Source organism: Callithrix jacchus, chromosome 11 (genome assembly GCF_049354715.1).
Source record: "Callithrix jacchus isolate 240 chromosome 11, calJac240_pri, whole genome shotgun sequence".
Classification (NCBI taxonomy): Eukaryota; Metazoa; Chordata; class Mammalia; order Primates; family Cebidae; genus Callithrix; species Callithrix jacchus.
In genome coordinates this window covers 40,977,092-40,983,858 of record NC_133512.1, presented here as the reverse complement: position 1 = coordinate 40,983,858, position 6,767 = coordinate 40,977,092, and the positions used below count along the sequence as shown (strand labels likewise).

Below are 6,767 nucleotides of genomic sequence, written 5' to 3'. Positions count from 1 at the left end.
TAAAAACCGAATAGTCAAAAAGTTGAAAATCCAATTAGAAAATGGACAAAAATCATGAAGAATTTTGCTGAGCTGAAGATGATGTACATATGGCAAATAAGTACCTAGAAAGATGCTCAACATCATTCACCAGTAGGAAAAATTAATACCACAGTACAATATAATTTCAAAGCTCTCATAATGGCTAAAAATTTTTAAAAAGCTGATTACACCAAATGCTGGTGAGAATGTGAAACCACTGGATCACTTGTACATTTATGGTGATAATATAAAACAGTCAGGACACTGTGGAAAACTGTATGGCAGTAAAGCTAAGCATGCAGGCGTGAGAATGGAGGCAGAGGCCGGTGGTGGTGGCGCGGGTGAGCGGGAGGCCCAGGACCCTGCCCCTGCCTCCAGCAAGGCCCCCGGTAATGCCGGCCACCCTGAGCTACCGTGGTTTGAAAAGTATAGGCCAGTAAAGCTGAATGAAACTGTTGGGAATGAAGATACCGTGAGCAGGCTAGAGGTCCTTGCAAGGGAAGGGAATGTGCCCGACATCATCACTGTGGGCCCGCCAGGAACTGACAAGACCACACGCATTCTGTGCTTGGCACGAGCCCTGCTAGACCCAGCACTCAAAGATGCCGTGTTGGAACTCAGTGCTTCGAATGACAGGGGCAGTGAGTTGTGAGGAATAAAATTAAAATGTTTGCTCAATAAAAAGTCACTCTTCCCAAAGGCCATCATCATTCAGGATGAAGCAGACAGCGTGACTGAGGGAGCCAGTGCTCTTGCTTGTAATGCTTCAGATAAGATCATGGAGCCCATTCAGTCCCGCTGCGCTGTCCTCCGCTACGCAAAGCTGACCAACGCCCAGATCCTCACCAGGCTGATGAATATTATTGAGAAAGAGAGGGTGCCCCACACTGATGATGGCTCGGAAGACATCATCTTCACCGCCCACGGAGACATGAGGCAGGTGCTGAACAACCTGCAGTCCACCCTCGCAGGATTTGCCTTCATTAACAGTGAGAATGTGTTTATGGTCTGTGAAGAGCCCCACCCACTGCTGATGAAGGAAATGATCCAGCAGTGTGTGAACGCCAACATCAATGGAGCCTACAAGATTCTTGCTCACCTGTGGCATCTGCACTACTCACCAGAAGGTATCATTGACATCTTTCAAGTGTGTAAAACTTTCCAAATGGCAGAACACCTGAAACTGGAGGTTATCGAGGAAATTGGATACACTCATATAAAAATAGCAGAAGGGGTGAACTCCCTTTTGCATATGGCAAGTCTCCTGGCCAGGCTGTGTCAGAAGACAATGGCCCCAGTAACCAGTTAGAGCAGAGACTTTGCTGACTGATGTACAGGTGCCCTATCCTGAGATACAGGAGCTGCCATCTTCTGATGGGGAAAAATGCCGCCTTAGGCTGGAACCAGCATGACTGCCCTTTAAACTCCCGTGGCAGGCCGGAAGTGGTGGCTCACACCTGTAATCCCAGCATTTTGGGAGGCCAAGACAGGCAGATCACCTGAGGTCAGGAGTTTAAGACAAGCCTAGCCAACATGGTGAAACCCTGTCTCTGCTAAAAATACAAAAATTAGCTGGATGTGGTGTCATGCACCTGTAATCCTGGCTGCTCGGGAGGCTGAGGCAGGAGAATCCCTTTTTCCTAGGAGGTAGCAGTTGCAGTGAGCCGAGATCGCACCATTGCGATCCAGCCTGGGTAACAAGAGCGAAACTCTGTCTCAAACAAAACAAAACAAAACAACAACAAAAAAACTAAGCACGCAAATACTATACAACTGCAATCCTGGGCATTTATCCCAGAAAAAATAAAATATTCACAAAGAAACATGTACATGACTGTTTATAGCAGTTTCATTCATAATAGTCACAAACGGAAAACAACCCATGTGTCTTTTAATGGGTAAATAGTTAAACTGTGGTACATCTATACCTTGGAGCACTACTTGTCAATAAAAAGCAAACAATTGCTAAATAAAACAACCTGGGCAAATCTCCAGAAAACCATACTGAGTGAAGGAAGTAAAAACTCCAAAGATTACACCTTATATGTCATTTACATTCTTGAAATGACACAATCACAGAAATGGAGAATACTGGTCACCAGACATTAAGGAAGGTGTGGAAGAATGTGGTGATAGGAGGAAATGAGTATGTCTGTAGCAGGGCAACAGAGGCATCACTGTGATGATGGAAATGTTCAGCATCTTGAGTTTTTGAATATCAACATCTTAGTTGTGATATTGTGCCTAATAGTTATGCAAGATATTGCCACTGAAGAAAACTAGTTAAAGGGTACACAGAATCTTTCTGTATTATTTCTTACTAGTACTTGGGAATCTACATTTATCTCAACATAAAGTAAGTTTCATTTTAAAAATTTTTTCTATATTTTCTGAATCTTTAATAATGTGTCAACTAGAATTTAACTGGGTATATTTTTATGATAGAAATCTACCTTACCATGCATGCCCTTTGTCACTTAAGTAATCATATATTATGTGACTCAAAGGCACAGAAAGCCAATAAGTAAAGAAAGAAGGTTTCTATCTATCTGTCTATCTATCTGGAGACAGGGTCTCACTCTGTTGCCCTGGCTGGAGTGCAGTGGCATGATTATAGCTCACTACAGCCTCAATCACCTGGGCTCAATCTCCCTTTGCCTTGTCCTCCCCAGTAGCTGGGACTACGGGTGCCAGTACAGGTGCCACCACAACTAGCTAATTTTTTATTTTTTTTTTTATTTTTCGTAGAAATGAGGTCTCACTATGTTGTCCAGGCAGGTCTCAAACTCCTGAGCTCAAGCAATCCTCCTGCTTCAGCCTCTGAAGTGCTAGGATTACCGGTATGAAGCACTGTGCCCAGCCATGTTTTTTTGTTGTTGTTGTAGTTGGGTTTTTTTTGGTGGTTGTTTTGTTTTTGAGACAGTCTTGTGCTGTCACCCAGGCTGGAGTGCAGTGGCGTGATCTTGACTCACTGCCAACTTGCCTCCCAGGTTCAAGCAATTCTTGTTCCTCAGCCACCTGAATAGCTGAGACTACAGGTGTGTGCCAGCACACTAGGCTAATTTTTATATTTTCATTAGAGATAGAGTGTCACCGTGCTGGCTAGACTGTTCTTGAATGCCTGCCCCCCTCATTTAAAAACAGAAATTTTCTAACCAAAAATATACTCACAGGTTGAATTCGATGGCCCAGAAAAAAAGTGAAAGTATAATTGCCTTTATAATATAGTGCAATAAACCATAGAATATTTGAAACTTTAAATGGCTTGGTGTTTCAATTAAATTGTTTATATTCCATGCAGACTTGTATTAGTGTTAATTCATTAGCAAACACTGACTAAAACTATATAAGTGCTATTTATTAGGAAAGAAAGAAGTGTACTTCTCAAACAGATGGAAAAGCATTCCATGCTCATGGTTAGGAATAATGAATATTGTGAAAATGGCCATACGGCCCAAAGTAATTTATAGATTCAATGCTATCCCCATCAAATTACCAATGACCTTCTTCACCGAATTGAAAAAACCACTTTAAACTTCATATGGAACCAAAAAAGGGCCCACATAGCCTAAACAGTCTTAAGCAAAAAGAACAAAGCTGGCAGCATCACACTGTCAGACTTCAAGCTATACTACAAGGCTATAGTAATCAAAACAGCATGGTACTGGTACCAAAACAGAGACATAGAGCAATGGAACAAAACAGAGGCCTCTGGAGCAAAACCACACATCTACAACCATCTAATCTTTGACAAACCTGACAAAAATAAGCAATGGAGAAAGGATCCCCTGTTTAAGAAATGGTGTTGGGAAAAATTGGCTAGCAGTGTGCAGAAGCAGAAACTGGATCCCTTCCTGACAGCTTACACTAAAATTAACTCCAGATGGGTTAAGGACTTGAATATAAGACCTAACACCATAAACAACCTAGAAGAAAACCTAGGCAAAACCATTCAGGACATAAGCATAGGCAAGGACTTCATAACTAAAACACCAAAAGTAATGGCAACAAAAGCCAAAATAGACAAATAGGATCTAATTAAACTTCAGAGCTTCTGTACAGCAAAAGAAACAATCGTTAGAGCGAACTGGCAACCAACAGAATGGGAAAAAATGTTTGCAATCTATCCATCTGACAAAGGGCTAATACCCAGAATCTACAAGGAACTAAAACAGATTCATGAGAAAGAAACAAACCCATTCAAAAGTGGGCAAATGATATGAACAGACACTTTTCAAAAGAAGACATATATGAAGCCAACAAACATATGAAAAAATGCTCATCATCACTGGTCATTAGAGAAATGCAAATCAAAACCACATTGAGATACCATCTCATGCCAGTTAGAATGACAATCACTAAAAAATCTGGAGACAACAGATGCTGCAAAGTATGTGGAGAAATAGGAACACTTTTACACTGTTGGTTGGAGTGCAAATTAGTTCAACCATTGTGGAAGATAGTGTGGCTATTCCTCAAGAAAATAGAAATAGAAATTCCATTTGACCCAGCAATCCCATTACTGAGCATATACTCAAAGGATTAAAAATCATTGTATTATAAAAATACATGCACACCATGTATGTTCATCGTGGCACTGTTTACAATAGCAAAGACCTGGAACCAACCCAAATGCCCATCAATGATAGACTGAACAAAGAAAATGTGGCACATATACACCATGGAATACTATGCAGCCATACAAAATGTCCTTTGTAGGGATGTGGATGAATCTGGAAACCATCATTCTCAGAAAACTAACACAAGAACAGAAAATCAAACATCACATGTTCTCACACACAGACAAGTGTTGAACAATGAGAACACATGGACACAGAGAGGGGAGCATCACACACTGGGGTCCGCTGGGGGGCGGGTTAGGGGAGGAATAGTGGGAGGGAGGGTGGAGAGGGTTAACATGGGGAGAATTGTCAGGTATAGGTGATGGGGAGATGGAGGCAGCAAACCACCCTGCCATGAATGTACCTATGCAACAATCTGGCATGATCTGCACATGTACCCCAGAATCTAAAGTACAAAAAAAAGAAGCGTATTTCTTTCTTCTGGTATGAATCACGGTAGAGCTGGGATGAATTAGAGCATATCCAGCACAATTTTTTCACTTTAAGAGGAAATGGAGGTAGTTGAAAGTTAAATGTTGTATCAAAGATAATACAGCTAGTATCCAGCACACAAAGCCTCCTGCATTGACTCTTAGATCTACTTAGAAGCCATAAATGCAATGGCCTTTTACTAGTGTTACAAAACATAGCAAGAAGACTCCACTCTCCCTGACACTCAGCAATTCCAGGCTAGATCTGGACATAGCTAATTAAAAAGGACATAAAGGATGTAAAGTCATCCTGGAGCTGGAGATCTAGCCTGGAATTGCTGGGGGCCAGGGAGAGTGGAGTTATGCAAGTGTGCACATTGTCTAACACATACTTGAAATTATATTTATCCTCTGGACATCTGATTTGACTCCAATATTTTTATTGGTTTTAATTAGCTATGTCCTTTATAAATCCCTACCTCCACTTTTTCCTTTTGCATGTATCAGGCTAATCTCAAGTATAAGTTACCCGGAGAGGAAGAAAATACTTTTTGTTTGATCTTATGTTTGTGGCCACTAACGGGAGCATTAAAAATTAAAGTACAACAAAATATATAAGATTACAGAATCCTAGGAAAATAAAACAGGAATGTGAAAACAGATCTAAGAAGATACACCTCTAATAGAGATTCCAATCTGTTATTGTGCTTTTTTGTCATTAGATTTGTCCTACAGCCTAAAAACCTTCGTTCTGATGATTGCCCCAAATACTTTTTTCTTCCAATGATGTCAACTTGCAAAGTTTATCAAGTTGTCCTACAACATTCTATTGTCCGTTAATGACGTCTTAATGCTCATTGGTACACATTATATTATCTGTAAATTTTAATACAACCATGGTATTTTCAACAGTATTTGTATTTTCTTCCCATTCTGGCATCAAGTGAAGCCAACCAGGCAAAGGAAGCTTTCTTAAATCAAAACTGGGGTGATTCTGATCAGTCTGAGTGAGAGATTCTTTGCTTAAAAAAACAAAAAACTATCTAGGTGGGTTGTTTAATTCAACTTTGTTAAGACACTAAAGGACTGAGAATGGTAAAGCATGTTATGGGAGTGCAGGCTACAACAAGTTTACTACATATGTGATTTAAACAATTATTTAGGTGTAAATAAGAAAATATAACTTACAATGGGTTTGTGGGATATTATTTAGAATTTTCTCTAAGGAATTTGGGATGACTATAACCAGAGCCTTGGTTCCAGTCTAGCCTGGAGTCCCTTCCTTGTGTCATCCAAGTTCACAATTTGCCTCTGTGTGTTTGGTGCAGCATCAGTCACAGTTGGGGACAAATTGGGATTCACTGATCACATTCTGAATATGGCCCTTGTTACATACAAAAACGTATCTAAATCTGTTATTGCTTACACAGTAAATGAATTGGATTAGGAGGTCATTATTAACAGGACTGACATCTATGGGCCTGTCTGGCAGACAGGATATAAAGAGACAACAGAGAGCCTCAAGGAAACAACAAACAAAAATCCTAAATGAAACAAAAACATCTGGCCATAAAGATGGAGAAAACGAAGTCTTTTGAAGCAGACTTGTAAATTAGAGCGAGCAGTGGGTCCAGGGGCAGTGGGGGTCCCACCCACACCCCGTAACAGTCCTTCCTACCATCCGCATCCAGCA

General features: G+C 40.7%; 1 pseudogene; it reads left to right on the top strand.

Moving 5' to 3' along the window:
- Positions 1 to 225: 225 nt before the first annotated feature.
- Positions 226 to 1,445, top strand: LOC100407695 (replication factor C subunit 2 pseudogene; annotated as a pseudogene).
- The last annotated feature ends 5,322 nt before the right edge of the window (positions 1,446 to 6,767 follow it).